This window comes from Bos taurus, chromosome 7 (genome assembly GCF_002263795.3).
Source record: "Bos taurus isolate L1 Dominette 01449 registration number 42190680 breed Hereford chromosome 7, ARS-UCD2.0, whole genome shotgun sequence".
Classification (NCBI taxonomy): Eukaryota; Metazoa; Chordata; class Mammalia; order Artiodactyla; family Bovidae; genus Bos; species Bos taurus.
In genome coordinates, this window is record NC_037334.1 from 47,133,765 (window position 1) to 47,143,960 (window position 10,196).

The 10,196-nt window shown below is 44.7% G+C and overlaps 1 long non-coding RNA gene across 1 annotated transcript; it reads right to left on the bottom strand.

Moving 5' to 3' along the window:
• Positions 1-7,908: 7,908 nt before the first annotated feature.
• Positions 7,909-8,576, bottom strand: LOC112447551 (uncharacterized). The gene is made up of 2 exons (XR_003035752.2): positions 8,145-8,576; positions 7,909-8,033 (listed from the first exon to the last, which is right to left on the bottom strand). It is a non-coding gene; the product is annotated as an uncharacterized lncRNA (long non-coding RNA).
• Positions 8,577-10,196: the final 1,620 nt, after the last annotated feature.

A 10,196-nucleotide genomic window follows, 5' to 3' on the forward strand; every position in this document is an offset into this window, starting at 1 on the left:
TTTTAAGGGTGGGAAATTTTTGTCATATTTCTAATTCTGCCTTGGGCTGCTGTGGGCCATTTCACAGAAATTCGAGGCTGGAATAAACTGAAGGGGCATCTTGTGCCAGAAGCCCTAGCATTGTAGCCTCTTCTAAGCAGCCCAGCTTAAAGGGAAAAAAAACCCTCCTGGACTTGAGCTATATAGCCAAACACCTGGGTTGGAATCTGAGCGCAGAAAACAGTCATGGAACGCCAAAAATGCAACACCTGTGGACAAGCTATTGCCTTGGAGGCCAGTCTGGGCTCTGAAGACAGGACTCCACTGTGCGCCACTTCACTAACTGCCTCTCGGGTGGGCCTGGGTACAGATGGACTGGGGGTGATTGCCAGCCTGCTGTTACAGAGAGATTTGGGCTTTGAAATCACGTAGATCTGGCTTTTATTCCTAAGAGACCCTGAGCAGTGGGGGGTGGAACGTGAGGAAGTAAGAGAGGGAAGGGAAAGGAGTCACTGGAGGGTGTGCTCTCTAGTGGGTTAACTCTATGGGTGACTTGAGGGTGCAGCTCTGGGAGAATGAGCTCAGAGTCATTACAGCCAAGGGGTGAGGGAGCTGGGGTACTGATCCTCCAACTTCCACCCAGCAGGGGTTCAGAGCTGCTGCCAGGGGTGTGAGGTGTTAACTCCCCAGCACACTGGCCTGCTCTGTTGCAGGGACTGAGCAGGCTCCACTGGTCAGAGAAAAACCTAGCACCAAGACTGGTATGAGTTTGCAGTTAGAAGCCCTGGGATTGACCTGAGAATGGTAGGTGTTGAAGGGTTATGGGTAGGGTACCAACAGTGACTGACAAAGGTACCAAGATTCCAGAAATTTCTGATCTGATTAATTTATCCACATGAACCTGCTGGGATCCCAGTGGTTGATCCTCTCCACTGGGAGTATTTGTTCTTACACAGAACTTGAGAAAGAGTAGTGCTTAGTCCAAGGAATGAATTACTCAGACAGATGTGGCAGGTGGCTGAGAGTTTGGGGCAGGCAGACCAGTTACCTTTATGCAGATGTGACCTACCTGCCTGTGTGGAGCCTGTCTGAACTGGATGATACTCTTGTGTCCAGACCATGCAACTCACACACAGACTTCTGGCTTCCTCCCGTCTCTGCTATAGCCCCAGGAGGCCACCTGGGAAGGTTCCCCTGTCGCTGTTTCTAATGAAAACAAACTCTTTCCCTGGTCTTGAGAACTGAGCACCCAGGCCCATGAGGGAAGCTTGGAGAGCACTACCACAACCATGTTCATTACCATGGGGAGGATGAAACAAAGACTCCAGGGAAATTTGGGCAAGGCCTTGACTTGAGCATCCAGGGCCCAGGGGCTCAGGATGGAGCCAGCTGACGGAGTCTTAGAAATTAAGCACTTCTCTGCCTTTCGTGGCTGAGGGTGACGGGGGAAAGGTGGGCTGCTGTTAGGCCGAGCCCCATTCTCAGGCCACATTGCTAGAAGCTGGGTCTGACCTGAAGGTGGCAGCACCACCAGACTGCATGGTTGCAGTCTGTCCACAAAAGATAGGCCAGGATGGAGGACACGGCCTGTGGGAGAAGCCCTTCCCTTCTTGTACTGACCCAACTTGGGCATGAAGCCTCCAGTTAGAAGCATGTTCATTTTTCATTTGGAGAAATGGACAGTGTTATGGCTGCATGACCAGAGCCTGCTGTGCTGACTGTGGGCTTCTCCAGGTAGACTTGGGGGCCTGGTTTGTATAGGAGAGGGGGAATAGAAAATGAGGGAGGGAAAGAGATAGAAAGTGGGATCTCTTCATGTAAAGCATTACTGGCTATGCATTGAGTCTCAGCTCTCTCTCTGTCATGGTGGGGTTTCCTCTGATGGACTGATGGATTTCCTGGGCAGCGTGCTCAGGTTATGCAGTGACTTTCATGTCTGAGGAATAGAGATGGAGCCATCTCCATCTCTATGTGCCTGTGCTGTGGCTTGCAGCCTTTCATCCACACGGCTCCCATCTGTTTGGTGCCTGGAGAACGGCTCTGTGCAACTGGCAATTTAATGGCTCTCATTTTAGAGAAATTTCTGGCTGACTTAATGCTCTGGGAGACCAAATTCAAAACTCCAGGGTGACCCAGCAGATGCCTAATTTTCCAGAACTAATCTGTCCTGCTTGACTCATTCCCTCTCCTCTCCCTGGATCAGCATAGCCGTCAAAGTCTTTCTGATGATGTGCAAAATGACAACTGTAATCATAGATGAATGGAATGGGGCCGCTCTGGAGAGGGGAGTCTGTTTGGAAGATGATTCATTCAAAATGTTGTTCTAGGAGGTTGCTTTGCACTCAATCCCTATATGAAAAACAGCCACAGGATTTAAAGAGTTTCTCAATCCAATCATTAGTGTCAATTTTAGATGGGCGTAATTTCCTGTAGGGTATTTTTGCTCTTTATCTAAAACACTGTGTGCTGGAGAAACTCCTTTGAAGTCAGATCCAGGGAAGGGGGAGGTCACGGAGACGAGGCCAGCCCTCTTCCTGCTGTAATTTAGATGCTTTCCACCTAGAAACAAGGGTCTACATGCTGGGTTTCTTATGATCCCCTCTACCTGTGTGATCCCTGACATTTTGAGGGTTAAGATTAAACAGGTATATAAGACTAACCTGAGTATGATATTTCATGTGACTAGATTGTCTTTTCCAGCATCCTCTGGAGGCCTGGTCCATGGGGACATCATGAGTTAGCAGGGTGATCAGGTCACGGAAGGCCTTATATGCCATACTGCAATGTGTAGGCCTTGTCCTGATAGGAGTAGGGGAGCCGCTGAAGGTTTCATGTAGGAAAGGGGCAAGGAAGCTTGGTGGCTTAGAAGGATGACTCAGGCTTCCATGCGGAGGATCAGTTACAGAGGAGAACCTGAGGGCACTGAGATCCTGTTAGGAGGCAGGTACATGTACCCAGGTGAAAGAAGACACGATGGCTTGGACTAGAGATGGGCTGGATGGAGGGTAGAAGATAGGCATATTTAAGAAGTATGATTTTGCAAAATACACATCTGTCAACCTTAAACTCATATAATGTTATATAAGTTGTATCTCAAAACAGGAAAAAGTAAACGTCTAGCAGGTAAACTTTAGAGAACTCAGGGGTTGGTTGTGAGGTGCAGAAGAAGGGGAAGCCCAGAGTGGTTGTACGAAGTCAAGGTTGACTTTATCCTGTCCTTCTTGGGAATGTGTTCCTTAATTTGAGGGTCTCAAAACCACCCGAAAGGAAACATTAAAAAAAAAAAAAAGAGGAGAGCCTGAGCAGAATAGTGGGAAAAAATTTCAACCAATATTTTGAACTATTTTTTATCATCATTTCCCAGACAATGTCATTATACTAATTTGAAAGAGAGCGATCCAATTCATTTTCTATTTGTGGTTGCCAACCCCATGAATACTTGATGGTTTTGGATTACAGAGCTTCCAGCAGTGGCTCTTTTGCAGTCAATAGGATGGAGGGTGAGGAGAGGCCTGTGTTTAGGTAGTGATAGGCTGTGTACCTCCTCATGTGTCTCCTGCTTCAATAGCGTCTATTTTGAGCTGAATTCTTTCTGAAGCTCTGGCAGGATAAGGAAAATGATCATTCTTCCTGCTTCTAGGGCTGGCTGTCAGAGTTCTAGAAATGATCTGTTGTGACAAATGACAATGGCTTTAGGTTATGTGGGAGGACTGCAGCCTTCAGATGGATAATTATCTTTGCAGTTAAATGGCAATTGCAAGGGGAGGGGGAGCTGATATGAGCAACAGGAAGGTGACAGACTGTGGATGATGATTATTTTTATAGGTTTCTTATAAGAAAGTGGGCTGCAGTAATCACAGACACGTCTCCTAGGAGAAGGATGCTTGGTCTGGAAGTACTTTGTACCTGAGGTGTAGGGAAGCTTATCTCAGACATTGCTGTGGATGGAATTGTGTACCCTTCACATTTCTGTGTTGACGTCCTAATCCCCATTGTGACTGTAGTTGGAGACAGGACTTTTAGGAGGTAACTAAGGTTAAATAGGTCATAAGGGTGGAGTTGTAATCCAACAGGCTTGGTGGTTGCCTTTTGAGAAGAGGAAGAGAGAAACCTCTCTCTGTATGGACACTCACTGAGGCAAGACCATATGAGCATATAGCAAGAAGGTGGTCCTCTACAAGGCCCAAAGAGGGCCCTCACAAGAACCCAACCATGCTGGCCCCCTGATCTTGGGGGCCTCCAGATCCACAATTCCAGCCTCCAGAATTGTGAGAATATTAATTTCTTCTGTCTAAACCACTTAAGCCTCTAGTGTTTTGTTATGGCAGCTGAGTGGGCATGAGAATGATCTAATATTCACTTAGCCAAACAGATGAACTCTCCTGGTACTAAGCTTGGAATCAACAATAAACCTAATTCCCCTGGATGTAGGTTTTTATACAATGAAGTAGCAAATAACTTGCTTGTTCCCTTTTAGAATCTGCCATAAATATTATGAGCTCTAAAAGGAAATTGAAACTTCATTTAAACCCAAAGTTAGTGAATGGCTGACATATCCTCATGACTTCTGAATTCTCTCAGTGGCAGGGATATACAGCCATCCTTCCCAGAGTTTGAGCTACTTTTTGAAACTAAGTTAGAGTTGGGGAGGGCCAAGCACTTTATGTTACTTTCATTGCTGTTCTCTAGGGGTACAATGCCCATGACTCTGTCTTTCATAGAGTCCAGTTTTCTCTCCAAGAAAAAGGTAAGAAGGTAGGGCCAATTCTGCATTACCTGGGTGATAAAGGGGTGCTGTGTGTGCTTGGCCTATGGGCTGTTCTGCTTCCTTCCTAGGATGTGGTTGCCATTTCTGTTACTTTCTGGGGATAAAATGCTGGCATGGGGTCCATTCTGTAACCCAGTGGAAGTGAAAGTCGTTCAGTCATGTCCCAACTCTTTGCAACCCCATGGACTATACAGTCCATGGAATTCTCTAGGCAAGAATATTAGAGTGAGTAGCCTATCCCTTCTCCAGCAGATCTTCCCGAGCCGGAATCAAACCAGGGTCTCCTGCATTGCAGGCAGATTCTTTACCAGCTGAGCTACCAGGAAACCCTACTACCAAAGGCAAGGAATAAGCACCTCTTCCAAAATCACTTAGGAGAAGCAATTCAGGGTGGAGAGGCAAAATAGCTTCTAGAACTGAGCTGTGACCTAGTGAATGGAGGACCTGGCCAATGGCCAGTCATTATGGGACAGTGGAGCCCCTGACCTTGAACTAGATACCATAGAAGGACACTAGAGAAAGTGTAAGCTCAGGTCCCTCTAGGAGTCCATGATCTCCCTGAAGAAATAAAAGCCACACACAGGAAGCTAAGACAAGCTCCATGAAAGGGTCATTATGAGCTAACTTTCACTGGAAAATTTTTGAGAATGGAAAGAAATAAGTTGAGGTTCAATGATGCCCTGGGTTAATGGCATGCTTAATACCTGGGTTTAGGAAGGACTTCTGGAGGCTGGAGGAGGTAGGTTTGTTTTGGTTCTCAAAGGGGGATGAAATCTGAGAGGCTGAACACAGAGTTCCAATTTGTCGCCTATTTGTTTGCTCACTTAGCACCTACTGTTTGAGTACCTACTGCATGCCAGGCCTTGCTGTGCACCATGGAAAGGAAAACAAATAGCTCTGGCTGTGTCAGAGAATTCATTTGTCTAGCCCTGTTGAGGTTCTGAGGATCCCAGGTAACTGGAACCAAATGAATTCCTCATTCACGGCAGGAAACCAAGTGTCCTCTAGGCAGTGAGTGCTCCCAGTGCAGCTTTGTCTGGAGACAACTGCTAATTGCCTTCCTCTGTGTCTCTTCTGACCCCAGTACCCATCTTTTCCTATGGGCTCCCCCATGTGCCTCTGCTCCTCATGGGAAGGGGTCCTCTGCTGGCACACAAGAATGCGGAGTTGAGGGCTGCTCCACATCTGTTGTGGGGCTTGGGGAAAGCTCTCATTCCCCAGAGCAGGAAATAATCCCGAAGACTCTCCCAACTCAGAGCTTTGAGCACGACTGCCTGCCAGGTGCTGAAACCGCACATATTGAGCTGGGGTCCGAGGGTAAGTGGAGTGTTGGTTTTGGGGAGCCAGACCTATAGCTAAATCCATAAAAGAGTTTAATTTCAGGGCAACCAGGCCTAGAAACCTGGAAGTAGAGTCAGCAACCATAACCACCACTGGCATGGAGCCTCTCTCTCCAGGTGGGACAAGTAATGCTTCGAATCAGTTGGCACTGGAGGTGGCCTAAAAGGTTATCTTGCTAACTAGTGTTTAATTGCAGGATCTCATGTACAAATTTCCTCAATACCAGTCATATAACCTTTAATCAGTGGTGTGCTGGTAAATGTTTTACAACTGGCTATCTGGGGAAAAGGAAAGAGTCTTGATTTGTAGTTTGCTAGTTTTCATGATGTAAATACTTCAGTCATGACTGACTGCCAGCTATCAGTACAACATCCCTGAATGCAGAGTTGGGAAGTAATATAGCTGGTTCTTGTGTGAAAGTACAGGCCAGATTCTGCATGCCACTGCCTTTAAATGGAATACCTTTAGTGACAGGAAACTCACTATCTCTAGGTTGGCCCAGTCTACTCATCCTTCTGTCTTAGGCCTCTTAGATTTCATCCTCTTTTGAGGGTTAAAGCAAGTCTCTCCTGAAGCAAATGTTAAGATATTGTAGTAAACTAGAATCTCTCATTCCTTCATATTGACCAGTACTTTCCCCCTCAACTCTCATTTCTGGTTCCTATTTCTACAGATACTTAAGAAACAACAGGAACATCAGGATTAGAGAAGAATGGTTCTAGTAATTATTACTTACCAGTCTTAGATAATAAGTTTCTATTGACCTCCTGATCGTCCACTTGTAAGTCACCTCAAATCTAGTACATTATGTTTCTAATTAATTTCATTCAGCAAATACAATACAAAATCTACTTGGCCCCAGGCCCTGTTCTGGGCACTGTGGGGAAATGAATAAGATACACAGTCTTGGCTCTTAAGGGGCTTATTGTTTAGTGATGGAGAGAAAGTCAGCCAGTACTCTCAGGGGATTTGCTTAATGAGATGGGGAGTGGAGAATGTGCTCTAGGGGGTTCTGAATATGGAAAGATCACTTCTGACTGGATGGTCAAAGATGATGTGAAATTTTAGGCTTCAGGGCAGTCCTCTGTAAATTGCTGCAGTTTTTGTGGCTTGCTGTTTTTGTTGTGTGTGCTGTGGAGAGGGGCCAATAGCGTGGCTAACTTATTAGAACAGAGGGTGCTTTCCTGATGAAGCTCTGGGCAGCTTCTGTCACATACATGTCTACAGAAATTGGCCCCTGTTTCAGTGACTTAAAGGAGATTTAAAACAGTGCCATTGTTAATCTGATCAATAGCTCAGCATGTGGAATAGAACAAGCCCATAGTTCTTGTATTAGAAACATCCTCTGTAGCAACTGCATGCACAGTAGCCAAAGTCTTTAGATGTCGGACTCTGGTGCCAGTTTTCAACTTCCATTATCCCTGAGGTTGAGCAATACCATATTTACACAGCAGGATACATGTGGGCTGCTGTTAGCCAAACCAGAACATTTCTGTTGAAATATGGTCTGTTTTCCTTGGGAGTCCAAAAGAATTTTCATAGTTCTACACTGCCTGAATGTGAGGGAAGAGAGAGGAAGAGAGAGCATCCTCTAGGACTAGAGTGAAGAGCATAAAAAGTGACCTTTAAAAGTCAGCTCTTGGATGACCTTTAAAAGCCAGCTCTTATTAACCAAGTTACTCATGATATGCATGGTGACTGGCGTTTGTCTGATAGTTATTGGATTTGAAATTGATATAGGATCAGTTAAACTGATTCCATCTCTAACCTTCAGAATTTGTGATTTATCATCAACACAGTCAACACAAATAACCAACAAGTAAACTTTGTATCATATATTGGTTCTGAAAATGGTGAAACAACCAATGCAACATGCCAAGTGTTTAGCTTTCTTCTCCCATGTGAAACCATATCCTCCTGCTCGAGTTGAACCAGGGGAGGAAACCTATGTAAAGAAGTGGACGCGACAGGATTCACAGGATTTCCAGGTTCATTAATCCTCTTTTGCCCTCCCTCCCTGCTATTTCTTGGGAAGGAAGGTTCAACCAACACTTACCAAACACACAACAAGAAGTTATCAACTTAAGGAACTCCAGAAATTGCTGAGGGCTTCATTTTTTCTCAGTCCCTGAGATCGACAACCCTCAGTCATGAATTTTCTTCATGCTAAAGGTTAGGGTGAGAGATATAGAAATTTGATTTAATTGAGGAGGAGTCTTTTTTGGCAAATGAGTTTTTCCATCACACTTTTCTTCATCATATGTTTCCAGTCAGGAGAGAAATGTTGATAGTGCTCAAAACTCTGGTATGCACTAAAGTAGAGAGAATTCCTTTTGTAAGCAACAGAAACTTTGGTTATAACATGGGTAGAGTTCTCAACCGCCTGTTCTTAGTTAAGGCAGCATCCTCAGCCTCCTTCCGTTTTGGGGAAACCAGCTGGAGACTCTCTAATGATCAGGCATGCCACTGTGACAGGGACCACACTGAATGTTTGGATTGATTCATTGTTGTAACTAAGTACCTGGGTTCTGAATTCTAGAAAATCCAAACCTAGATCAGGAATGAATGTTTTTCATCACTTACTCTGGTTTATCAATTTTAGGGTATATATTTCCCCCTTTTCTATATTTTAACATCTCTGAAATTAATGCTATGAATCAGTGACTGTTAGCCATGAAACAGTCATGACATGTTGTCATTGCCTATGCCTGTGAAAACTTGGCTTTAGCTGTTTGTATTTTCACTTCAGTGAGTTATGAACTGATATGCATTTTGGTACTACACATATTAGGTTTCATTGACATCCAGAATGTTTTTTTTTTTTTAAAGATTACACTATGCTTTGGCATAGAAACTGAAAAGAGCAGAAGTATGTAAAACTGACATTAGTGAAGCAAATGTTTGTCTTTGGAGAAATGGCCAAAATTCCACTTTTTCTTGCAAAACAGCAACCAAGTAGTTTACGGAATTGCTTCTTAAACTTTAACATGCAAAATAAATCACTTGAGCATCTTGTTAAAACTATTTTGTAGTAAGGTCTGGGGTGGGACCTGAGATTGCTCATTTGTGGTCAGCACACCCAGGTGACGTCACTGCTGGAGGTCCAGACCACACTTTGAATAACAGGGCCTTGTTGTTGTTGTTCAGTCGCCCAGTCATGTCCAACTCTTGGCAACCCCATGGACCGCAGCACGCCAGGCCTCCCCGTCCTTCACCATCTCCCAGAGTTTGCCCAAGTTCATGTCCATTGCATCAGTGATGCCATCCAGCCATTTTATCCTATGATGCCCTCTTTTCTTTCTGCCCTCAATCTTTCCCAACGTCAGGGACTTTTCCATGAGCTGGCTGTTCGCATCAGATAACCAAAATACTGGAGCTTTAGCTTCAGCATCAGTCCTTCCAATGACTATTCAGGGTTAATTTCCTTTAAGATTGACTGGTTTGATCTCCTTGCTGTCCAGTGGACTCTCAAGAGTCTTCTCCAGCACCATAGTTCAAAGGCATCAATTTTTTGCCACTCTGCCTTCTTTAAAGTCCAGCTCTCACAACTGTACATGACCACTAAGAAGACCACAGCCTTGACTATATGGACCTTTGTCAGCAGTGATGGTTCTGCTTTTCAACACACTAAGTTTGTCATAGCTTTCCTGCCAAGAAGCAATCATCTTCTGATTTCATGGCTGTAGTCGCCATCCACAGTGATTTTAGAGCCCAATAAGAGGAAATCTGTCACTGCTTCCACCTTTTCCCCCTTCTATTTGCTATGACTTAATGGGGCCAGATACCATGATCTTAGTTTTTTTTTTTAATATTTAGTTTTAAGCCAGCTTTTTCACTCTCCTCCTTCACCCTCATCAAAAGGTTCTTTAGTCATTTTCTTTTCTTTCTGTGAAAGTAATTTTCTTCACTTTCTGTCATTAGCGTGGTATCATCTGCATATCTGAGGTTGTTGTTTCTCCCAACTATCCTGATTCCAGCTTGTAAATCATCCAGCCGGGCATTTCTCACGATGTGCTCAGCATAGGTTAAACAAACAGGGTGACAACAGACAGCCCTTTCATACTCCTTTCTCAATCCTGAACCAATCAGTTGTTCCATAGAGGGTTCT